Source organism: Anomaloglossus baeobatrachus, chromosome 1, assembly GCF_048569485.1.
Source record: "Anomaloglossus baeobatrachus isolate aAnoBae1 chromosome 1, aAnoBae1.hap1, whole genome shotgun sequence".
Lineage (NCBI taxonomy): Eukaryota > Metazoa > Chordata > Amphibia > Anura > Aromobatidae > Anomaloglossus > Anomaloglossus baeobatrachus.
In genome coordinates this window covers 52,108,030-52,134,865 of record NC_134353.1, presented here as the reverse complement: position 1 = coordinate 52,134,865, position 26,836 = coordinate 52,108,030, and the positions used below count along the sequence as shown (strand labels likewise).

The following is a 26,836-nucleotide window of genomic DNA, read 5'->3' as shown; positions in this document are numbered from 1 at the left end:
CTTCATTCAAAAACATGTTTAGACATTCACACAAAACCAAATAATATTTCTGAATAATTATATTTTAAGTCATTGTCATCTATATTTAAATTATAATTCGGTGTTTTTGCAATGACATTTGGCTAAAAATTACTCGAAATATTATTTGATACATGTAGGTAATGATATTGACATGTCATTTTAATCAATTATTTTTAAAAAAATAAAAAAAAAGAATTTTCAAGTGTGATACTAAATTTTGACTAATCCAACAGGGAATTTTAAAACACATGACAGTTTAATCAGTTAATTAAGTAAATTCATGAGGAATTCCAAGTCAGATTACAAATTTAAGTATACTTCGATTTTTTACACTGATGAAAGTTTGGTGATACTATGAAAAAAGTGTACAGGAACTCAATATATTGAGTAGTACATACACCAAATCTTCTCATAGGATTTTACACTAAAAGACAACATAACTATGCCAAAACAATCACAGTTTGAAAGTATGAATAAATCCAAATATAGATATTAAATTAAAAAATATAAAAAAATACAACAACTTACCATATTTAGCACGCTTTGCAGGAGAACATCTAGACCATGCATTATTGGGGTACACTTCCTCAGCTACTTGATTCCAATGGCGATCAACTGTCAGTCGGTCATGGTAACCATCTACACGTGTATCCCATAATGGTGGGTGAGTCTCGACAGCTGTTATAAGTTTCTCCGTGTCCACCCGTGGTGCCATTATTATATTTCGAAGACGAAAGTTTGCTCAAAATAGATCTTGCAATACACAGAACTCCAACTTCTTGCTTGCTCACTCCTTCTGCAAATGCACAGTTAGTTTTGTGCAAGAAAATATGTTAGCAACGCCACCTGAAAGTATTTCAGAGTGTAACAAACTTTCTAATTAAAACACGGACACGGACCACACGGATAGCATACGGAGGCCATCCGTATCACGTACGTGTAAACACGGACCCATAGGATTTAATGGATCCGTGAGGACGTGATGCCGGTGGAAAACGGACATGTCAGCGCTTTTTCGACACGCACAAACGTACGCACGGAACGGACACACGCTCCGTGCGCAAACACTGACGTGAGGCTTTTTAGATTAAAAATAGTATGTCAACATCAGCACGTGTCTCCGGTACGTGCAAAAAATGCCAAAAACGTACCGGAGGCACGGATGTGTGGCACAGGCCTAACACACGGTCTCTTACTTTTCAGCAAATAGTCTTTAGGCTGTTAACACAAGTAAATTGCACCATCTCCCTTATCATTCTTCTTCACTATAGCACCTATTGTAATTCCCCAAACCCATTTCCCTCTATAACCAGATAATCTTTAGAGTAATGGATGTTTACTAACCCCCTGTGTACAACTCAGTGCTCAAATTTCTTGAGTTCGAGAATCACATGTAATTTACACATCTAGTATATTGACACGCTCTAAGCAACTAAGTAGTCCACTTATTTATGTGTATTGGGCGATAAAAATCTTTCAACCTCACATTCGCATTTTACTTCATTCCTTAGTGTAGCAGTAAGTACTCTGTCTTTGTATTTATGAACACGGATGGAGCCCGTTCTTTCCTCAGGCTTTGTTATTTTGAGTCACTTTCACCGTGTCTTCACGCATGCGTACTTCTTCAGTTCCCACGGTCTGAACTTGTTTCACCTTTGTTCCCATTGAGAACTTGCTCTGTGTCTTCGTGCAAAGCGCCCTTCACGTACATTATCCCCCGCTTTCTAGGAATTCTTTCAACATTTCAAGTATCTAAATTTCAAACGTAATGCACACCCCTTTACAGAATCAGTGAACCCAAAAACATTTATATATACTCTTTTCCCCACTAGGTGATTCATTCATCTGTTTCCCTTTACAAATAGTCATTTTTAGCGGCATGGATGTCTACTAATCACTTAGTGTTCAACTGAGTGATCTAAAACTTTTGAGTTTGATAATCGCTGTAAGCACACGCACCTGTCATCATATGGACGCGCTCTGAAAAACCAAACAATACATATTTGTATGTATATTTTTATTGGTTAATGGTTTCCTAGTTTTATTCCATGCTACTTACATATATTTTATTCATTATATATATATATATATATATATATATATATATATATATATATATATATATATATATATATATATATATATATATATATATATATATATATATATATATATATATATTTTCTTTCAATGCTCCGATATATGCTCTGTGTTCAGCAGTTAATACTCCTCCTCTGCTTTTTTCACCTGCCCATGAGTCACTCCGTTACCATGAGAGCATTGACGTCATAGCTGGTAGCATGGCGATATGAACTCCTCTCTAAGTAACTGTTCTGTGTACTATGCATGTATTTCTCTTTTCCCTGAAGAAGGAGACGGCCTATGTCTCTGAAACGCGTTGGATGCTGTAATAAAAAGATTTTTAATTTAACCTACATCCTGACAACAGTGGTTTCTTAGCGCGGCTAAAACCCGATTCTCATATATATGTGTGCATATATATATTTTTTTCTACTAGAAAACCAGAAGAGCACATCTGTCCCTGGCATCAGCTCTACTCCTTATGTTAATAACATTTTTAGTGATATGACCTACTCCTTGGACTTTAGCTCCATGAACAGGCCAATGTCTCTGGGGCTGGTCAATGATATCCCCCAGCAGAACTTCCCAGCATTAAGCAGTTTCACCCCAAGCTCTGGTGGAACCATCTACAGATTTCCAGGACACTTTACACCTAAACAGAGGACCTTTCACAGACTCCAATCAAAGCCGCCAATTCCAATCATTTCTACAATGATTTCAGTATTGACAGCTTTATATACTCCAGTGACGTAGGAAAAGCATAACCTCAAGAGCTAGGTCATGCCGGCTGCTGCTGAGTTAGTTTTTTAGCTTCTGCTGTTTAAAAAAATTATATGGACTTTTTATGATAAACAGTTAATCGAAAATGACACCACAGTTATCTGCCCTATACATGTATTTTGTGTAATGCATAAAACTAAGTATGAAAGTAAGGGTGGGGTGGAATTGTATATTGCTGTATTTATTTATAATTTATTTTTATATCAAAGAGTTAGCAATAAATTAAAAAAAATAAAAAATAACTTTTTGGAACTAAGCTTTCTTATTAATTGGGTAAGAAGAACGTAACGGGAAAAAAAAAAAAAAAAAAGTGCTTCTATTAACCTAATAACTGCCAATATACCTTTTCATGGAGGCTGTTAAGGGGCCTTACTACTTTGCACCACCTCCTAAGTGAATGAATATCATGCTGCTGTCCGCAGTATATGGCCTGTTAGATCCTTCGTATAGCAGTGCCTGACAGGTCTCATGCACTGCAATTCATAAGACCAACATTTAAAGCAAGAAAAAAAAAAATATTAGTGACCCCTGTAATATTTTTTCTTGCTGTAAATGTTGGCCTTATGACCCACTAAGTGTGTGGGTGAGGGGGAATAAAAAAAATAAAGGGAAACGAAAATACATTATTACTGTCAAAACGACAGCTTTTTTTTTTCTTCCTCTTTAGTGCCCAATTGTGGATCACCAAATGTGTGTATGCCTAAAAGTATGGATCCTACCAGAACAGACGCCGAATTGAGTCCAACCTGACTCCATCTGCCTCATAGTGAGTGGTTCCATCAAGGTTGTGTCTCATTTACACGGGAACGCCGACATAAGTGCTCAAAGATCTCAAAAACGTGCTCCTCACCATAGGTAAAGTGAGCAAATAAAGGTGTCCCAAAATGTTACCAATAAAAAACTAACTTTATCCCGCACAAAATAAGTCTCTATTCAGATGTAACCGATTACAAATATAGGGGTTTGCAAATTACCGGTAGAACAAAGGCTCTGAAAAAGTGACAGCTCTCACCCTTCAAATAAGATTCAGTGAATTCTTTGCTCTCAAAGCCAGATGTCCCCTCCTTCTGAGTCTCATAGGATGCCTAAACTGCAGTCAGCCACCACATTTGGCATTACTGCAGTGAGGAGAACCCAATTAAAAATTTACAGTGTGCATATCGACAGAAGCTGAGCACGTAAAATGGCATTTTCAATTCTACAGAAAAAAGAATGGTGTGAATGTCACAAAGTAAAATCACCTGTGGGATCAAAATATTCACTGCAACACTAGATTAATTCATTGAGATGAGCAATTTCTAAAATTGGGTCAGTTCTGGGTTCTCTTTTTTTCTGTCCTTCGGGGCTTTGCAAATGTTGCCCACAAAGTATTCCAGCAAAATCTGTGATCCCAAAGCCAGATAGCACTGCTGTCATGGCTCAGCTCTGGGGCTCAAACCGGTAACCTCTGGGTGTGAGTAGGTTCTCTGTTGGACCACAGCCTGTGTGCTCTGTCCAAATGCTGATAGTTCTTTTCTGTCCTTTACTCTTCTGTTCAACCTCCATTTAGGTGATTTCAATTCTTAATTTTATTTACCCTATCACATTTGGGAGGACACACACACACACAAATATTACTGAATGGATGTCTGGAGTCCCAGCTCTTTAGTTAAGGATTACTATGCGGATTAATCTACTTTGATTTTCCCTGGGATTTTTTTTTTTTTAGTTTCCCTTCCCTTTATATTACGTTTGGGATTTGGGGGGGTTTACAAGTATTCCATAAATCTTGAGTTTCTGTTTTCCTCAATCTTCTCTGTATGACTGTTTACACATCCTTAGCATTAAGTTCCACCTTCTGCCTGTGTGCACTGTATGCTTAATGCTACACTTTAATAGTTGAGGGTACAGTTAAGGTCACTCAGGGTCAGACATTGAACAGAGGCCCCATTGCTTTATCTTAGGGTGTCAAGTAAGGATGAGCGAATATATTCGCCACCATTTGGTATCCGATGGCTAATAGGGTATCCGAGGTATTAGCTATCCGACAGCTGATATTCGCTCCAATACTTTTATTTTCATTTGTGAACTTCCTGGCGCCTTTTTCCAGCCAATAAACACATCTGACGTTGCTTGCCCTCACAGTAACGCCGCAGCCATCTTTGTTGTGGTGTTACTGTGATTGGCTTGGCCGCACAGAGTCATAGGGCTATATAAGGCAGCCGCCATTTTGTGTGCACGCATTAGTTCCTGAGCTGCCGGTGTAGCGAGACTAATGTGGGCAGTACAGCATTTTTACAGCCAACTAATACTAGTCCTTCTAAGGGCTGAAGCCATTTATTTTTTTTTTTTTTTTCCCGGCTATTTTGGGTTTAAAATATTTGACATAGTATCATAGTTTAAGGTTGAAGGGAGACTCTAAGTCCATCTAGTTCAACCCGTAGCCTAACATGTTGATCCAGAGGAAGGCAAAAAAACCCCAATGTGGCAAATAAGCTCCAATGGGGAAAAAATTTCCTTCCTGACTCCACATCCGGCAATCAGACTAGTTCCCTGGATCAACACCCTGTCATAAAATCTAATATACATAACTGGTAATAATAGTAGACTTTTGGAATGCAATTTGAGTTTCAATAGATCACAGAAGACATGTCACATTTGTAGAGCCACAAAGATGCCAAGACTGCAAAAAAACCCAAAACAAAAATAATACAAAGTAAATCAATTTTTAAAAACTACAATCCTCAAGGAGCTCATTTTTGGGATGTGGTAAACTTTTCAGACTCAAAGGTGCCAAGAAATTGAAAAATGCTCCCCCAAAAATGTTGTCTTAGCTCCAATATTTTTCTTTTACAAAGATCATATGATAAACTGGCTACCACTATCTCTAAGGCATTTTCTCCTGAGTACGCTCATACCCAGTTTATAATCATAAATTACCGCTTGAGCACATGGCAGGGTTGGAAGAGAAGGAGCACTAGACTTTTGGAGCACAATTTTGACTTTAGTAGAACCCGGATGCTATATCATGATTGCAGAGACCCCATGGAGCTAAAATAGCAGGAACCTCCCCCCCCCCCTCCAAGTGACCACATTTAGAAAATTACACTTCTAAAGCACTTCATCTTGGGGTGCAGTAACCTTTTTGGACTCACAGGTGCTTCTCAAGTTTGTAGAATTGAGATGTCAATGTTTTGTGTTTTTTCTGCAAACATATTTCATTAAAGCCCCCTCCCCTCTCCCCAGCCCCCCCAGTTGTTTCCTTTCACAAACATAACAGGTTTAAATGGATGGCACAATTTTTAAAGCAATCTTTCCTTAGTATGACAGTATCTCATGGGTGGTTGGTGACTACGGTTTGGGCGCACGGTATCTCTCAAACAATGGCATGCCTTTTGAATCACAAAGTGCCAAGGCAGCAGGAACCACACACAAATGACCCCATTTTGGTATCTACATTAGATAATAAATTTTTTCTAGAGCTATCTGTCTCATCTGCACCAGAGTCTGCTCCTGTGATGTCTGCCCCAGTCACAAAGTGCCACCGTATTTCCACTGCAGATGGTGCTGCTGATAGGGGAGGAGCCAAGACCAGTAGCTCTTGTGACCGCAGTCACCGCCCATCCACCAAGCTTGGTCTGGCTGGGAATTGCAGTACCACTGGCTGATTATAAAGGGTGTGTGCCTTCCAGCTGAAGTTATCAACTCCCACTCCAGCCTACTGGAAGACGCCACACCCTTTTTAGATCTTCAGTGGTCTGCTGATCTTTGCCAGAAGCCTTGTTTCCCCTAGAGTTACACCCTTTACTGGTGCTGTGCACACCTTGCTGGTTTGTCCCCTGTTTGACCTCTTTTTTTTTTTCCTGACATTACCCTGCCTGCTGATTCTGTACCCTGCCTGACATCTTGGTTTTGACCTCGGCCTGTTTCCCGGACATTCCTCCTGCCTCCGAATTTTGTACCTTGCTAACTTCCAGGTTTTGACCCTGCCTGGTGACTATCCCAATCTGTGGACTGCAGCTTTCCATAGGCAGTGATCTCCTGGACCTTGCAGTAAATCCAGATCCCTGTATAGGGGTTAAAAGGTTTCAGGGTACCTCGAGATTCTACTTAGTGGGCGGCTGGCCCTTGTCAGTTCAGGTTAACCATTTTGTGTCTGTGGTCCCGGACTGCTGGTACATTATATCTGGCCCTTTTTTAAAGAAGACAAAGATCAAATGGATCCACCCCAAGTGGTGGTGGACAAGGTGCAAAGCCTGTCTGGCCTACTCCAAGGACTTACACAGCAAGTACAACGTCTTGCATTTGCTCAGAATCAAGCTCCTGCAGCACCTCCCTCATTTTGTCCAGAGCAATGTTGACTTCAAGGGAGCGAATCACGTTGTGGTGCTCATCGAGGAGAACCTGGATGTCGGAGGCAATCTCTACCAGTGCAATGACAGTGCCTGAGTGAGCACCTGGATACTCACTCAGGTGACCAGTTACTCCCTGCTGACCCTGTAAAGTTAATGTTACCTGTCTGTTTCTCTCACCAAGGAAAATCTGTGGCTGCAGGCCTTTGTTTGTGGCTCTGCAGCCAATTTCATACTCTGGTGTAGCAAGAGTTGGCTTTGCCTTTTGCTGAGTCTAAACTTCCATATTGAAATCTCCACCATTAATAATACACCTCTCACCTAGGGTGTGCTTAAGTGTGTAACTCATGAGGTTTCCATGCTTGTTGGAGCTTTCAATTCTGAATTATTTTTTTTCTTAATTTTTGTTCTTGAGAACCTGATGATATCAGCAGTGGTATTGGGCATGCTGTTTTTGGGTGCAACCTTCAGTGTCCTCAAGGTGCCAGAATAATAGAAAACCCTCAAACAACCACATTGTGGAAATTACACTCACATTCATTTAGTTGTGTAGTGAGCGTTTTGAACACTGATACGTCCCCGAATTTTATAATGCTGGGTTGTGAGCAAATCTAATGTTTTCATATACTACTACAAGGTGGACCAGAAGATGGATACACCCTGATAAAATGGAAGTGGTTGCTGATATCACCAAATAGTTTGTGGCATATTCGTACATGGGAGGGGCAAAACATTTGAGGCCGGGTGACACCCATGGCGGCCATCTGCAAAGCTGACATTTTGAATTCAATTTTACTTTTTTTCAATGGGAAGATGGTCATGTGACACATCAAACACGTAGAGATTTGCACAAGAAAAACAATGCTGTGCTCATTTTTAACGTAGCTTTATTAATTATCGAATTATTGATACGTTTGTGATGTGGAGCAATGACAGTAACCCAAAGTAACCTAAAGGATGTGCTCAAAGTGCTGCCCATTGTGTTGAATTGTCCACGCGATTCTCTTCTCCCACTCTTGAGACACAGAGCAATACCACAGAACAAATGCTACCATAGGCCTCCTGTATCCATTGTTTCAGGTGCCCCACATCCCTGATCCTGGATCTGCGGTATTGGTCTTGGTATGTCAAGAGTGGGAGTAGAATATCGCGTTGACAACTTTAACACAATGGGCAGCACTTTCAGGATATCTTTTAGTGGGTTACTGTCGTTGCACTTTCAGCAGGGGATTGGGTGGAAGGAAAAGCAAAGAAATTGGATTCAGTCAGGCATCCAGTATCAAACTGCCTCTACTTGTTCTGTCCTCACCATTCATGCAGCTGTACTTGGGCCTAAGAAATTAAGCAGGACATCCTGTGGTCTGAGTGCACCATAGGAAGTTGGGTGGCGCAGATTGACCACATACTCTCCCTGCAGCAGGTCAACTACCACATCCAGCAGCCCCATGTCCCCTATTTCATGCTCTTCTCATTTATTGCACTCCCAAAAAGGAGTAGAGACTTTCACAATCTGTATACAGAGTGCCCAGCAGATTACACTGCATGTAAGCACAGTACCCTAACAGTGCCTGGTGAAGAGTGATCACATCAAGGCTTCCTCCCCTCCCCCCCAGAGTAACTCCAGTCTATTTTAAGAGTTCTGTGCTGAGGGCGAGATTAAGGAATAAGAAATTTCATTTGTGTTAATGTTGCGGACTGGGGCCGGGCTGCTCGGATCCGGGTTCGTTACTTCGGCTCGAGTGGTAGCCGGACCCAGGCTCGTACAGCCGTCCGTCCTCACAACCGTAGGAAAGGGGATGTATTTACAGGGGATAGTTTTTGTCAGTGACGCCACCCGTGGGTTGCGGTGAGTTGGTAGTACCGTCGCTGCCTGGGCTGATGGAGCAGGGCAGTGTCGCGGGCGGAGGAGGGGACGCTGCGCTCACCCACTGCTCGGGTCCGGCTGCTGCTGCCGCTGCTCTGTGGTGGCTCGAGCGGTGAGCCGGATCCCGGGGACTCGAGCGGAGTTCCTCGTCCGTGAGTGAAAGGGGGTGGTTTGTTTTGGTTTAGGGATATTGTCCGTGACGACACCCACGGTTGTGGTGAGGTTGTGACACCACCGCTGCTCTGGATGGGGATCCCGGGAGCGGTGACAGGGAGCAGCTTGGATGTTGTTTCTCCCCTCCGTGGGTAGGGGGTTTGGTTGTCCCGGGGCCCGGTGAGGGGTAGGGATGGATGGCAGGCGGGTTATGGGGCCTGGTGAGGTGCAGGGTCGCGGGGGCCGCGCTGTGCCGCACGGCACGGTGGTACTCACTCACCCAATGACTAATGCAAAGTCTCCGGTAAAACAAACGGCTGGATGGACGGGTCCCACAGACTGCTACGGTGTTTCTCTTCCCGGCAGGTTGATGGTGACTGCCTTTCCCTGCACCTGTGTTGTGTTACGGGTCCAATGGCTTCCCACCAGTAACCCGCTCCCTAGCTTGGATGGAGGCTGAGGGAGCCCCTTTTGCCCGCAGGCTCTGGCCCTGGGAACTGTAGCCTTGGCGGTGACTGACTGTGTTTCCCTCTACGGTTTGAGCGGTTGCCTTCAATTGGGTCTTGACTGCTGGGAAACCCCAGAGGTTCCCTTCGCTAACGGATTTGACAAATTTAACAGCGACTCCTAGCCTTGTCGGGGTCCGTAAGCCCTGCCGGATGGTGCTGGCTTTTTACTCTCCGATCCGGTACCGCCGGGCCACCGTCCGTCCACGGTCCATACGGTTTGCTCCAATTAGCCTCTCCTGCAGACGGTCACCATCGTCTGCCAACCTTGCTGTTCCGTCCGGGCCACACACCCGGGCCGCCTTCAGACTGCTCCTCTACCACTTTACTTCCTCTCCCTTCAAAACTCTAATCTGAACTCCTTCCTTTTCCGGCCTCCAGGACTGTGAACTCCTCGGTGGGCGGGACCAACCGCCTGGCCCACCCCCTGGTGTGGACATCAGCCCCTGGAGGAAGGCAACAAGGATTTTGTGTTTTGGCTTTGGTGTGCCTAACCGGGGTGTGGGGTGTGTTGGTGTAGTTCTGTGATGACCTGGCTTGTCCAGGGTGCCACAGCAGCAGGATGGAATCCCCTCTACGGGTAGGGGAGCTGTGGGCCCAGAGCCCAGGGTGTACGGGAGCAATGGCTGCGGAGACTGACATGCAGGGATGGACCGGGGATGAATGGTGTACTCAGTTCCAAAGAATGGCACACAGTCCAGTGGTAAACCAAATTACCAGTGACCAGTCTCCTTCAGCGGGTGTATTCGGGTCCCACACCCGGGTGTAGCAAACAGTGGTCCCTTCTTCCTGCACTCAGTGTTTGTGTCTTCAATGGGATAACTCCGCTTAGAATGGGGAAGTCCACTCTCGGTATTTTGTACGTTGGGAGCTGTGGCCCGCGAAATCTGTCCCTTGGGGTCTCTGTGGGTTCTGGCGGACACCCTATCCCCTGTGTTGGGCTTCCGTTTCACTCTCTGGGCGTATGGTGGAACAAGGCCTGAAACCTTGTCCCCGGCTGGTTAATTAACAAGGGGCTTGCAACCTTCCTCATCCTCGGGTCCAGGCACCCCGACTGTGCACGGCCTCTGGACCGGATTCCCATTGTCGGCACCGGCGGGCTACAACCCTGCCCCGGTCCACTTAAGGTCTCCCGCTACTGGATCTCCATCGCCTGTGGTCCTGCTTGCCATCTGCCACCTAGTCAGTAGTCGAGGTGCCCCTACCCCTGACTCTGCTGTCACCTCGCACTCTTCCACCTCAACTGTCCAAACTAGACTGTCTTGTTCCCTCCCAGAACACCTCAGGGCCCCTACGTGGGCGCTCCCATCCACCTGGGCCCGCCCACTGGTGTGTTTCTATTGTCATGGGCGGTGACTAGGCTTTACTGGTTGGTGCTGTGCACCTGGGTGTGGGTTTTGTGTTGGACTGTCAAGGAGGGTGGAGAATTGTACCTGAGTGACTACCTGGCTTTGCCAGGGCGTCACATTAACACTTTTTTTGAAAAATATACTACAAAAAATATCTGATGGAAAACGTTGGGTAAATCTGTCACTGAAAAGGACTCGGGTCTGAGTATACCGCAAACTCCTCTCTAGTGACCAGTGACAGGCAGCTGCTGCCAAGCCTAATAAAATAGGATGCATTAAGAGGCATAGATGGTCATGACAAGGACATGATTTTATCCTTCTACAAGCCACTAGTGGGCTTTCATTTAGAATATTGTGTAAAATTTTAATTTACAGTGTGTAGGAAGGTCATAACTGAACTAGAGCGGGTGCAGAAAAGGGAGAACAAGGATATTTAGGCGAATGCATGGACTGCAATACCAAGATGAGGTAAAATCTAGGTTTTTCAGTTTGGAAAAATTTAGGCTAAAGGCTAATGAGTGACTTTATTACAATGTGCAATTTTATCAAGGGACAGTATAGAGCTATCTATTGAATGTTGGGATGTTGACCTTGCCCTCCTCCTACTCCTCCACAAGGCACCACCGGCTCCAGTGGCCCTCTATTCAAATTCTATTCAAATGATTCAGAAATGTATGTTTTTATGGACAAATGATGTCGTTAATGATTACATCTGACCAAAAGCAGGTTGGGAGCAGGAGGAATAATCACCTGCAGAATAGACCACAGTTTGTGGTATGCAGCACCGTGGAAGTGGCTGTTGTTTCACTCTGGAATTTGGGCTTTATTCCACTAGCTAACACCGAGTATTTAGAAAAATTCCGTTTCCCCAGGGGGGAATGGTTCGAACACCATGTAGCACAGCATCAGAAGTTTCTCCCAACAGCTTATTTAAAAAAAAAAAAAAAAAAAATTAAAAAAAATTGTAGTCTAAGCAACAGGGCACAACATGCCAAGGAGTTTAATACATTCAGTTCCCCTAGGGTGTAGTGGTTCAGACACCATACAGCAAAGCATCACAAGGTACTCCCAACAGCTTTTTATTAAAAAAAAAAATTTGAAGTATAAACAGGGCATAACATGCCAAGGAGCTAAAAAAAATAAATTCTGATTTGGCAGAAGGCCATGTGTAACACACCGTCGAGCACAGCATCAATAAAGAACACAAATAGAGACTGCCTGACCAATTGTTCTAGACAGTGTAGCCTCGACAGTGCTTGTGCCAGTGCATAATGTACAAAGGCTTGAAAAATATTGCCCTCAGTAATAGGGCCAAACAATTACATGGCAGCAGCATAACAAGTTACATTAGTCATGTGGTGTCCTTAGATGATAGAAGACAAAATAGTCTTGAATGAGAAACAATGGAACTTATTTGAACTTAAGAAATACAAATAATTTTGGGGCTACACTTATTATTGGGCCTTGTTAACAGGCGGCCTGAGATACTCTGGGGCAATCCATCTATGGTTCATTTTGATCATAATCAAATTGTCTGCACTTTACTTGGATAGTCTGTTAGCTGATGTCGTTGATTGAGTTTGGCCAACATCAGGTTGAGAGGAGGCAACAGTGCCACCTTCTTGCACACCACTTTGGGAAGCAGGCAGCCAAGGGGGAGTGGCAGAGTTTTGAGTCTGGAAATCGTGTTTTTTCACCTAGAGCTGTCAACTACCTAGTGGTGTGCTTGGCTAACATATGGTTTCTCATGCTGGAGTTGCCCAAGTTGGAAGTAATTTTTGCCTCTTAAGCTTGGTTTGACAAATGGCTACCATTTGGTGTGAAGGACTCTTGGGAAAAAAAAACTCCCACACAATCGCATCACGGACCCTTAGACTCTAAGATGGCTGAGGTGGTGCATGGACCCTTGGACTCTGAGATGCCACAGGTGGTGGTATCATGTGCACAGTTGATTGACTTCTGGCAGTGGTTGAAACCCTATGTCTTCCAGCCTTATTGCGGACTATGGGCACATGCTCCTCTGCACTGCTGCTCTCGCAATCCATGCCACCCGTTCATGTTGGGTCAATCACCTCATCAACCATGTCTTCTTCATATTCCTGAAGGTCAATATCTTCGGGAATGGAGGTTTCAGGCTGACCTGAGCGAAATTGTCTCATCATCCTCCAACACTTCCACCTGATTGGTCAGCATATCACGGCCAACAACATGGCTTTCTTTTGGCCTTGGGTGTTCAAAGATCTGTGCATCACTGCACACCGCAGCCTCATCTGCGTTGGTGTTGTGCAGTGAGAGGTGCGGTGAAAGGCCAAAGGGACCCGTAAACAGTTCCTCAGAGTAACCTGCTTTGGGGTCATATGTTTACTTAGAATACTGATGATGTGAGGAGAGAGGACCAGGCTGAGGATTCGATGGGCCAGCCTCTGGGCTACTCAAGTCTGTGTGTGGACTCTTGGGATTTGCTATTTGACAAGTAACTGGAGGCATTTTCTGCTATCCAACTCGTTACCTGTTCGCACTGTTCAGGGCGCAAGAGTGGTTTCCCACGTGGACAAGAAAATTGGAATAGGAAGGCAGAGGTAGATAAAGCAGGAACCCTTTTTCTTTGGCTCAATCACACTGCTTGGGCGACCACCACTGTCACTACCACCTCGTCCACGGCCCTTACCCCCTCTTTTTCCATTTTTTTTTTTTTTTTTTTTTATTATTGAAGGTGAATACTTTAACGTGACCTTTTCTACGGGTAGTGGAACAACACTTATGCCGGGTTGTTATACTTGTGTTAATAGTTTCTTACAATAGCTGTTTCTGTAAGTCTAAAAACCAAAAGGTACCTTTTTTTTATTGGACAAACGACCACTTGGAGTCGACAAAGATGTTGTGAATGTCTTTCAGCCCCAAAAGAAAACCAGGTTTGACAACACTTTTTTTTTTTTTTTTTTTTTATTTTAGTATTGCTTTTTGGCACTCAGACTGTGTTAGTAAGAGCAAGTCACTAGGTAGGTTCTGTAAAATATGAAGCCCCCAAAATTGCACTAGGTGGCTGATAGGAAGGTACTGGCCTTGAGGCAGAAGTTGTGACCCTGACAGAGTATTAACAAAAATTGGATAACGCTGAGACTGTTAGCGGCAGCAAGCCACTAGGTAGGTTCTGTAAGATATGAGGCCCCCCCCCCCCCCCCCAAAAGTATGCTAGGTTGCTTGTAGTATTAACACAATAAACATTTGGTAACACTCAGACTGTGAAGTGAGATGGTGGCTGACAGGCTCTACACCTGAACCCATTGTTTGTTTTGTTTTTTTGCAGTTCTATGATTTACACAGCAGCTAGCACAGTGGATACTATCTTCAGCCCTTAAAAGAACTATTTTGGATTCTGCAGTAGGAACACTATCTCATAGAACAAACTGCACTGTCCCTATACCTGTTCATATGATTTACACAGTCGCTAACAGGTGATGCTAATATATATATATTTTTGCCAATTCAAAATGAAGCAGAACTTTTAGTTACATTAATAATGACAAACTAGTGAAAATCATATATGTTACGGTGGACATTACTACACTATTCCTTTTGTCCTAATAGATATATACAAAGTCTTCCCGGCGGTCGATAACTGGACTTGTGTCACACATGTAATATACAGTGGATGGATCTATTTGTAAAGAGGTTACAGCTCCCAATCCACAGATTGTATAACTAGTGTACCGAACCGGGGAACAGATTGGAAACCGGAGCACCAGGAGGACTACTCAGACCCAGTACGAAGCCCCAAACCGACAGGGCTGAGTCATCAACTGATTGAGGACTGGACTTAAGGACCTATCCCACACAAGTCCCGTTAGAAGACAACAGCCCAACCATACAGGGTAAAGCCACTGCCAAGGCATAGAGACCCAAAGGGCCAGCGTCTGCGGGCAAACGGGCTCCTACGGCATAACAAGTCGGGGAGCGGACTACTGGTGTCTAGGCATAGGAGTCAAACATTTACACACAGAGGTGCAGGAGAAAGGCGGAAACCACCAACCTATTCTGGGAGAAGCTGCAGACGGCTGCGGGCCCCGTTCATCACTCAGTTTGGTTTACCAGAGACTCCGGTGTCTTGTGTCATAGTGCGTACACCAGTGCCTTCGGGCCGCGCACCGTGCCGCACCGCAACACTTCACCCTGCATTCCGGCCCTCGCCAAAATCGGGCCCCGGGACCAACACCCCCTACCCATGGAGGGGTCAACACCTAGCTGCGCCATTACACAGCTCCCGGGAGCCCCCATACCTTCACCGCAGTGGTGGTGTCTACAATCACCACAACTCGTGGGTGGCGTCACGAACTTACATCCTAAATCAAACCACTGCAGCCCCGGCCGTGGAACTCCTCACCTGAGTCCCGCGCGTAGTGCCAACTCCCTTGCAGAGAGACGTGACCTCCGGGTCCGTGAGAGGCTCGAGCTACCACCCGCAGTAAGAGCACGGATCCAAGCGGCTCAGCGGTCGCAGCCGAGCCCGCGGGGCAGTACATACACCCTTATTTTTACGGTGCCCCCCCCATTCCTCAGCGGCTGGCCCTGAAGAAGCCCTATAATCCTGGTTATTTACCAGATGTCAATCAAAAAAAAGGGACCTTTTTCAAAGTTTAGAACAGTAAGACTTTGCACTTATCTGATAATTCTGTATTATAAGGTGCCTAGAGAACATCTAAATTTTCATGTCATGAATTCCTTAGGATCTCATCGCAACGCATTTCACTCCATATAAATGACCAACGGAGCTTAGGAGATTTTTCATTTTTCAAAATGGCATAGTAGCCTGGCATAAGAAAACCATTGTCAAAGTCAGAAAAATATTTCAAAAATAATTACAATAACAATACTCAAAAAGTCTCTAGTGATGAAGACCACCTATGTCTCTGGCACCCAATTATAAGGAAAAAACAAATTTATAATATCTTCAATAATGGAAATGCATAAACACTTCCGGTTACCGGGAATATGCATTTGAAACTATATTAGTTGGTTTTGATTAACTCAGACTGTATAAAACATAGCGATTAAGGTAACAATAGCCTAAATCAACTAGGTTTATAAATTCCAACTAAGCTAAATCAGCCTTTGATGTGAACAATCTCCTAACCAATGGAATAGCCTGAAAAGGGTCATGTGCGCTTAAGGGGAGGGTTTTATCCTATTTAAACCTTAGTGTCTGAGCTATGGTGTGTCACACCGCTCTGATCCTTGGAGACCACAACATCTAAAAGGTAAAAATCCATCCTTTATGCTGTTTTATACTGTTTTTTGAATTGACATGATATGATAAAGGTGTATTATATATGGACTGGACCTACCTTGGGGGACAACTTCTGTATAATATAACAAAAATAATTTGGCAAAATAATTTTTTTAAATATTTTTTTGACTTTGACAATGGTTTTCTTATGCCAGGCTACTATGCAATTTTGAAAAATGAAAAAATCTGGACGAGCTCCGTTGGTCATTTATATGGAGTGAAACGCGTTGAGACGAGAGGAGATCCTAAGGAAATCATGACATGAAAATTTGGATGTTCTCTAGGCACCTTATGATACATAATTATCAGGTAAGTGCAAAGTCCTATTGTTATAAACTTTGAAAAAAAGGTCCCTTTTTTGGATTGACACCTGGTAATAACCAGGATTATAGGGCTTCTTCAGGGCCAGCCGCAGAGAAATGAGGGCACCGTAAAAATAAGGGTGTACGCCATTACCAGGCAAGAGTGAGATTGTGGAGGGATAGCCCTTATTGAAGATATTATAAATTTGTATTTTTCTTATTATAATTGAGTGCCAGAGACATAGGTGGTCCTCATCACTAGAGAGACTTTTTGAGTATTGTTTGAGAGGAAAAGAGAAGAGATTTACAAGGGAGAGCCGCCGAGGAATGGGGGCATTGGCTAAGTAAGGATGTACTCCATTGACAGGCAGGAAAAGACATTGATAGGGGAAGATTAAGGACATGGCCATTTTTTACCTGTTCCCCTTCAGCATTGACATATATTGCTTTGAAGTATTGTAGGTCTTCTACCTTCCACCTCTCAATTGTCTTAAGCAAAGTGATTAAGACACCTTATTAACTTTCACTGTATAAGTAATTGTAGTTTGTCCTGGTTTGAAATATATTTTTAATACATATGAATGTGTAAGGGCCCAGATGTTCCCTGCTATCCACCACCCCCACACAGTATCCACAGCTGATGGACAGTCCACAGACACGGTCTTGGGGATAACAGTTGCTTTAATATAGCAGGAACAAAGCAAATGAATACGGAATATATGTTTCACAGTCTCTCGTGGGTAGGCCACGGCAAATACAGCTTGGAGTTGAATGCTGAAGTGCAATTAGGGTACTGGAGCTTTAAGAGCACGATTTGTTTCAGAATTAATACTGGTATGCTTTAGGTTCAGAGTCTCTTGAGCTTAGAGGGTAGATATAATAAGATTGTACAGACCTGGAGTCCTGGGGTTAATTTCACTGCTAGTTCAGACACGTGCAGTACTTGTAAGCAAATGAAGACAGTTTCCCAGCGCGCTACGGGGACCGGACGGCTGGTTCGTGGACAATGGCATCCAAGCCACTAATATTGCAGTGGGGCGGGATACCCTCAAAGTTCCCCAATCTACATGCAGTAGGGTCGGGTATATACTCAGTATGCCCTACTGTCTGAAGAGATGCACAATGTATATCTGGCCAGTAAGGATTCATGATAGGAAGCCTTCAGCATATTGGCGGTTAGAAAAAAAAAAAAAAAAAATAAAAATCAGGAAATTATGAAATTCTAGGCCTCAGGCCTAGTAGGAGTCTTGTGGTGAAGAGATTCTCCACATAATATCTTCCCTCAGAGGAGACTCAGCCAGAACCAGCTCATTACAGTTCATTCCAGTTCTTTCCAGACAGAGGCTGGAGAATAGCCCCGCCTATTGAGCCATGTGACCAAGAACTAGCCAATAGGATAACACCCAATGAACACTTCAGATTCTTACAGTTTTCACCAGTAGATGGTGCTAGAATACAACAAATTAAAAATGCTTTACTTATAACATAGCATAATATTACATATAAGTGAATGTACTTAAAGAAACAGACACAATCTGGACCGGGCCACTACAAATGTAGTGAGGAGAACTCAATTTACAGGGTGCATGTCAACAGAAGCTGAGCACAATATATGGCCATGTAAAATGGCATTTGCTATCATACAGAAAAAGCATGGTGTAAATGTCACAAAGTAAAATCACCTGTGGGACCAAATTAGTCACTGCAGCACTAGATGAATTAAAGGAGTTATCCGGCTTATTTTGACTTTTTTTTTATTATTTCCCTATTGGGCTACATTGGGTCAGGTAAGTAGATGGTGACCACTTACATGCGCTGCGGTCAGCCCCTCTCCCCCGGCTCCGAGCGGTCATGTGACCACTCCTGCCGCTATTTTGCCGCTTCCAGTCATTTCATGTCAACATGGGCAGGAACAGCATGTTGCCCCCCTGCTGGGCGGGTACAGTGTGTAGAGTCCCCGCCCCCCCTTCCCTGCACCCTCCCACACAAACCCCCGTACTCTCCCCCCGCAACCTCCCCTCTCACTGCTGTGGGACCTATGAGATGAGAGGAGGGACCTGTCAGCGGCTGCCCATGGCGTCACCGCCAGCACCGGGACCCCTGCTCAGGATCGCACATTTAATTGTATTGGCATCACAGATGCAGATACATTTGAAAGCACTAATGAGAGGGAGCGCAGCGCTGCTTCTCATCACTGCTCGTGTAGTCTGTGTCCCGCTCCCTGCCAGCCCCGCAGTTGCCTAGACTGCAGTATCAGCAGCTTCCACACAGCAGTTCGGGCAGCCGCGGGGATGACTAGCGTTGCTGTCAGGAGGTTAGATGAGTCACAGCAGGTAATGATCTCATCTAACCTCCAGACAGCAATGCTAGTCATCCCCTGCAGTGACCTGGGCTGACCTAATGATGTTAGCTCGGGTCACTGCACTACTCTCCCAGCCAAATGGGGAACATTCAATTCATTGACTGGGACATTGACTATGGTATGGATAGCTGTGGGACCCCCTTATTGGATTACGCTGGACCCAGATTTGATTGTTCTTTTCAATAAACAGGTGAAAGAGGGAATGTGTTGGGGAGTGTTTTTTCAAATAAAACTTTTTTTTGTTTATTTTTTTATTACTGACTGGGTGTGATGTCAGGTATCTGATAGACACTTGGAATCCCTAACCCCAGGGCCTGATGCCAGGTGACACTACACATCTGGCATAAACCCCATATATTACCCAGTTTGCCACCGCACCAGGGCAATGGGATGAGTTGGGGCAAAGCGCCAGGATTGTCACATATAATAGATGCGCCACTTATGGGGCGGCTGTAGCCTGTCATTTTTAGGCTGGGGAGTGTCCAATAACAGTGGGCATCCTTAGTCTGAGAATACCAGACCACAGCTGTCTGGATTACCAGCCAAGGTAAAGCAATCTGGGGGGGGGGGGGGGACCCTGTGTTTTAAATTATTTAAAATAACAGCGTGAGGTGCCCTCTGTTTTGGATTACCAGCCAAGGTGAAGCTACCATCTGTGGTTTGCAGGCTGCAGCCGTCTGCTTTACCCTAGCTGGCTTCAAAAGATATGGGGGACCCCACGTCGTTTTTTTAAAAATTATTTTTTGGCTAAATACAAGGCTAAGCACCCTTTAGTGCCACATGAAAGTCACTAAAGGGTGCCAGCTTAGAATGTGCAAGGGGGTAGGACATTATATATATATATGTCTCATCTATCCATCCCTCTGTTCATTAATTCCTTCCTCTATATCTAACCATCTCTATATCTTCTCATCTATTTGTCTTTCTTGCTGCTTCTGTTTTTTGTGGTCCGCAAAAACAAAAAACAAACATGGAAGGCACACTGATGACACATGGACCGTATACGGAACGGATGTCACACTGATCCCACACGGATGCATCCGTAAAAAAAAACAAAAACGAAAAAGCGTTTTTTGCGGATCACAAAAATGGAACGGTCATGTGAATGTAGCCTACATGTGTTCCCTATGAGGATAGGAGTCAGTACAGAGAGATTGTGTGTGCACGCGCGTGTGCATGTGGGGGGGGGGGTGCAGAGCCAGATGTATCCACCCCCCTTGCTTACGGATCCTGGTCCTTTGGAGTTGCTAACAGCTTAAGCCAATCAAAATCCTAGGGACACTGACCACTTTAACCTACCAGATACCATTGAGGGGCCTGGAGGTGGAGGAAGCAGTAAGCGGTGCCTCCCAAAAGTAGCCGTCTAGGTTGCAGGCGGTGTCTGGGCCTAGAGGAGTCGGACCCCCGGTCGCAGCAGATTGAGGTGAGGTGCCTAGGACTTGTCAAGAGGATAGTCAGCAGCCTGGTCCTAGCTCCAGTCCGGACCAAAAGGCACAGCGGGGGTACACAGACCCTAGGTCGGGGAGAAGCTTCAGGCAACCTGGCAATTAACCTGCAGAGAGCATCACCTTTATGGACTGTTCCCACTAGCTCCAGAATCGGGGCACTAGCGCAACGAGGGCATAGGGCCTTCCACACATGCAGCCCAAAAAAATCCCGTGTGAGCCCTGAGAGCAGGCTCCCACACTTGGCCACAGTGGGCAGCGGGCCCTGGCAAGTTCCAAACTACCTGCCCACATCAGTAAAATCTCAACTTTGTGCAAGGACTCAGGTCTCAGTACACCAGGCAGCACTGCAGGGGACAGGACCCAGACGAGCTCCCCGAGAGAGGCAGCGGCACCTAAAGACTTGGTTTACCCGGATGTCAGCATCTGCTTATTGGCTGAGTGAGTAGATGAGTAACCCACTGCACTGTGTCCTCGCATCACCATGCAGAGTCCCGAGGCCTACCCCTACCCGTGGAGGGTAGTTGCTGCCCCAATCCATCACCCTGGGTACTCCCAACTGCACTCCACAGTTGGTGTCATAAACTACTCCCCTGTAAATATCCCCTCTTACTTTAGAGTGTGGCCCTTAAGCCCCCGGGGCTGGAGACCCTCAAGCCACGAACTGACACCACCCCGGATCTGAGCAGTTCAATGCGCTTCTGGGGCTGCACAGATTCACCGCGTGCGCTCCTAACCCCACCACCACCCCATCCCTTCCACCAACGTTTTTAATCTCCGAATTCTGGTCTCCATAGACTTATATGGCTAGCGGATTCCAGAGCAAATTGGGGTTTTTTTGTTTTGTGTTTTTTTTTTTTTTTTTAATTTAGCAGGTCCCAGTTGTTTGCAAGTTCAACCAGCTTTACTCATTGGTGATTGGCCCTTCATTTTGTATGCCTCATTTGAAAGACAAGGGTGTGCATGCAGTTGGTTGTTGAGAATAATAAAATATGCAAAAATCACACCAAATCACTGTCCCCCAGCTGGGAGGATCTATGCTCCAGAGAAGTATAAAGCCATCACTCCTAATCCATAAGGCACCTCTTCCCAGCAGAACCTTCATGTGTGAAGATTTTTAGCCGAATTAAGCTTCCAGCTCAGAGATCTTCAAATCTTCATTAGAACCATTCAAAAAGTTCCCAGGAGACCACAAAGATGGCATCAAATTATGAAAGCTTCAGTATGATCAATGAGCAGAACTTAGATTCAGCATCAAGGCTGGCCAATTATGGAATTGAGGCGTATCAACCTTCAACCAATCCTCACTTTTGGCTTTATGTGCAACTATACACTTTGCAATCTTCATGGAGGTAACCCAAGTTCCTATATGGCACCTTCTTATGGATCTCAGAGACCATATCTGCCAAAGTCATCTGGATTCATTTTGACAGATCAGAGTTGGTTTTCCATATTCTCAGAACCAATGTTGGAATATAGTAAGGCCTCAATTTTCTTACTCAGTTCTTATTGCTATGGCCATACAAAATACACCTGAACAGAATTGACCCCTTATCCAGACATACCAGTACATGGAGGACAATATTCCTTTTTATAAAAAAGCAGGATGGCAAAATTCTGTTCTGCACAATCTCTCAATGACAGCTTTAAGAAATTGCCAAGTGATGAGGATGACCCAGGTAAGATTATGATTGCAATCATTCTATATCTCATATTTTACTGTTGCAATAGTATAAAAGTCGCCCTTGATTGTAATTTCATTTCATTTTTTTTTAATAAAAAATATGTTGACTTCTAAATATACAAAAAAAAAATCCTGTTAATTCTTCTATTCATGGACTTCTTACTCTCAAACAGCCCAAGTATAGCCCAGCATAAAACATTGTACAACCAAAAACAAAGTTTAGCAGAACAGGTTAGTAAATTATATATATTTTTTTAAATGAGTTTTAGATTAAAGAGGAATTAAAAAACTTTTGAACTTCGTGTATCAGTAAAACCTATTTTTTCCCCACAGATTTGTTCTAATATCTTCTACTGTATTCATAATATTAGGTATCTTAGCACTATTATATTTTTATTTCTTTGTTTATATATTATATTATCTTTTACAATGTTTAGGCAAAGGCAATTACTGGACCCTGGATCCCAATTGCGAGAAGATAATGGACGATGGGAACTTCCGCAGGAGAAGAAAGTGTCGCGGGCGGAGGAGGGGACGCCGCGCTCTCCCACTGCTCGGGTCCGGCTGCCGCGGCTGCTGCGGCCTGCTGCTGCTCGGTGGCTCGAGCGATGGGCCGGATCCCGGGGACTCGAGCGGCGCTCCTCGCCCGTGAGTGAAAGGGGATTGGGTTTTGGGATAGTTTATTGTCCGTGACATCACCCACGGCTGTGGTGATTGAGCGGACACCACCGCTGCTCTGTTTGGGGAGCCCGGGAGTGATGGTACGGAGCAGCCAGTTGATTTGCCCCTCCGTGGGCAGGGGTCTTGGTGCTCCCGGGGCCCGGTGATGGGATTGGGATGGTGGACAGGCGGGTATGGGGCCTGTGGAGATGCAGGGGCGCAGGGACAGCGCTGTGCCACACGGCACGGAGGTACTCACTCAGCCAGTAGACACGACAGTTCTCGGTAAACAAACGGCTGGTTGGACGGGTCCCTCGGACGGTTCACGGTGCTGATGTTCCCTGCAGTTAGCGGTGACGGTCTCTTCCCTGCACCCATGTAAAGTCTCTTGGTAGCGATGGGTCCCCACCGGTTACCCACTCCTCGGCTTCAATCTGGGCCGAAGGAGCCCTACTTTGCCCGCAGGCGCTGGCCCTGGGAAACTGGTGCCCTGGCGGTGGCGGTGTCTCCCCTTCACGGTCGGGCTGTTGCCTTCAATCGGGACTTGGTTGTTAAGAGACAGAGGTCCCCTTCACTGACGGATTTGGCAAATTATGGCGATTCCTAGCCTTGCCGGGATCCGAAAGGCCCCTGCCCTGGTGCTGACTGTTCTTCGTATACTGCTCCGGTACCGCCGGGTCACCACCCATCCGTGGTCCTTCCAGCAACATTCAAGCAGTCCCCCTGCAGACTATCACCGCCGTCTGCTGACCTTGCTGTCTCAGTCCGGGGCATACACCCGGACCAACTTCAGGCTTTACAAACTGTTTCTTTTCACTTTACTTCAGCTTCTCTCCTAAGCTCCTCTACCACTTCACTTTCTTCTCCTTTCACTTCCTTAACTGATCTGCCTGGTTTTCCCGCCTCCAGGGCTGTGAACTCCTCGGTGGGCGGAGCCAACCGCCTGGCCCACCCCCTGGTGTGGACATAAGCCCCTGGAGGAAGGCAACAAGGATTTTGGGTTAGCTTTGGTGTTCCTGCAGGGAATGTAGGGTGCATGTGATGTTGTGACCTGTGACCCCTGGCTTGCCCAGGGCGTCACAAAAGCGCAGATCAAAATCCAACAAAACTGACGCTGTTACAGCTAAAGAGAAAAATGTCCTTTGCTCTTGGGAGGGAAGGTGGTGATCGCCTATCTATGGTCACCCCATCATCCCTGGTCATGGAAGCCTCCTTAGAAAACCAGAAGAGCACATCTCTCCCTGGAATCAACTCTACCCCTTGTTTTAATAAACGTTTTTAGCAGTATGACCTACTCCTTGGACTTCAGCTCTGTCAACAGGCCAGTGTCGCATGTTATGCGACTTCAGTGCGGTGCACGCAGAGATAGGACTATAGAGGAGATGGCAGAAAGTGCTCACTATCTTCTCCGTAGCTGTGGTCACAAGATTGCATGACATTCGCATGACCCTCGGCTGACACCCGCAGCAGAGGGTCATTAGCATATGGCTTCTGATGCTCTCGCATTGGAAGCGGTGTAAGGGGTGGACGGTCCCCTTACAAAGAGGAGTAGTTTTCCCCCCTGAAGATACCCCATGCTGGGGTAGATAAAGTTGTAATGTTAATGTTAATGATAAATTGTGTTTATACTGTTTTAGTGGTTTCCCCTAGTGGCCGGGTAGGACGGCTGTCCCCATAGAAACAGTGCAGGAGAGAGGTGGAGCCGGCAGCTTGGGGGGGAGGGAGAGAGTGTGTTGGAGAAAAAAAGGTTTTGAGTCAGGAGGCAGTCGAGTCCGGGACAGGAGAGAAGGAGCAGTGGGGGCAGGGTGTGGGAGCTAAGTGAGCAGCGCACAAAGAACAGAGAAAGAGAAAGTGTCCTCTATGGTGAAACAGGTTTGAGTGCGTCAGGTCTGCGGTAGCCGGAGTGGGAGCCCAGGTGAAGTAGAGTAGCCGGGCACATCCCCACGAGAGGAGACTATAAGAAGAGGTGTTTTTCCCCCATCAGGAGTTGTGAAACGACGCTATCAGCTTACTGCCACTGTTGTGAGGATGTGTGCAATAAACGTGCCTTCTGATTCAACTGACCGTCGTCTGCAAAGTCTTTATATGTCTGACAGCGTTCTCTGCATCACCACACTCTGCCCCACCAAGCCATCTCCTGTCCCAATAGTGACGGCGGAGCCGGGGGTTAACCTGATAGAAAATGGGGCCACGACTACAACCCCCGAGGCACCCCTGGCACCCAGTTACAGCGGTACAAGTGGAAAAAGAGCCCTTATAGTGAGTGGCTCCATCAGGAGTTTTGTCTCAATAGCAATTTTTGAGAGATGTCCACAGAAACTCTGACATAAGTGCTCAACATAGAACACAAAAATGTGATCCTTGTCAAATGTTACCAATAAGAACAAGTCCCTATTCAGAGGTCATGTGTTATTCCAAATATAGGGGTTTTCACGTTATGTCAGACTACGTGCCTTTTTGGCAAGTGGTCCTAGACTGATGGCTTTGGAAGTGTAGTCATTATGGTGTCTTGCAGTGTGCCTCAGTAGTGAGTGTTGGGTTTAAAGGAATGAGTGTTAACTTTATGCTCTAATTTATAAAAAAAAAAAAAAAAAAAAAAAAAAAGTCGGTTTTAGTTATGGTGCAGGGGTGCCTTTGGCTTTTCAGCCTGCGTTGAGTTAGCGTATATCCCATTTTTGCTGTTGCACCCCCCCTCCCCATTAACGTTACAAGGTGGTAGGGCTCAAAGGTTTATAAGCTTGCCCCTCCCCCCACCCCAGCTGTCAGCCTCTTACCGGCATCGGCTGTTTGAAGCTCCACGTACAGCGTGACCTTTACACAGCGATGGCTGACAAGGAGCTGCTGGGAGGTACTTACTTCATGGCCTGCAGTCGGGAGACCCAGTTTTCCAGGCACGGCTGAGGGAGCTGGTGAACGGCGCAGTGCAGGCTGAGGCTGAAGGAATCAGGGGCAGGCATTAGTCGCGTCATGTCCGGCAACCACAGCATTTAAGTCCTGGGCAGCATAGGGACCGCCCACAGAATAGGGGGAGCGGTGAGTCAGCTGAGGAGAGCTCCCTCAAGCTCCCGTGCGAGCGTCCCACCCCCTCCCCTCCCACCTGCAGTACTCAGCCTCAGGTCACAGGGTAATGCTGAGGTAACTCCACTTCAGCAACCTCAGCCATCTTTGAGAGCGTTGTCGCTGCAGGGAGCAGTTAGAGGCTTAGCAACAGTGCAGTGTGACAGTAACTATATAAACATAACAGCGCAGAGTTCTAATATAAGCATGGGGAATACAGCACAAGCAGCCTCGTCAGCGGAGGAGCCCCCTACACCCCCTCCCACTCAAGGATTTCAAGTTGGACAGGAGCCGGCCGCATGAGGTGTCACGGGGATGCCTCAGGTGGGGGCGTTGCCCTCAGTATATTTGCAGCATGATACTGAAAGACATCTCAGAGAGTCACTGGAGCGTAACCGTCGTAGGAGGGCGCGATCGAGATCACCTTCCCGCGGAGCAGACCGTCCAAGAAACTCAGCTGAAGAGTGCAGGCGTTGCTATAGACATGGTTCCAGGGTGTCAGAACTGAGAGGAAGATCTCATCGCTCTCAGTCGTCATCTTCAGGCAATTCTTACAGCTCCGGCGGGTCGAGTCGGAATTGAAGACACAGATCATCGTTGTCAGCCGTTCAGTGAGGCAAGCCAAGCCAACGCAGTGCCACTTTCCCTGCACGGGTAGTTGTCTCCTCCAGCCGATGGCAAGTTTAATGTTGCTGGGGCTTGGGGTTCAGAGGAGGATGTTAGCCTAGTAACAGCAGTTAAGACGTTGCTAGCTATATTGGACTCTAGCGAGCCCTCGGCCCCCTCGGTGCAGCAGCCAGAGTTTCGTTCTCAGGCTGCTGTGCACAAGGAAGCATTTATCTGCGGAATCAGCTCTTTGGGCCCGCATTTGGACGAAGAGATAAAAGATGAAGATTTGGTCAAACCAGTATGTGGACATTTGGTCTTTGGTCTCAGTCGACCAACATACTATTGAA

At 45.7% G+C, this 26,836-nt stretch overlaps 1 pseudogene; it reads left to right on the top strand.

Annotated features, from left to right (window-relative positions):
• The first annotated feature begins 2,607 nt into the window (after window positions 1–2,607).
• On the top strand, window positions 2,608–26,835 carry LOC142257446 (forkhead box protein I1c-like; annotated as a pseudogene).
• Window position 26,836: the final 1 nt, after the last annotated feature.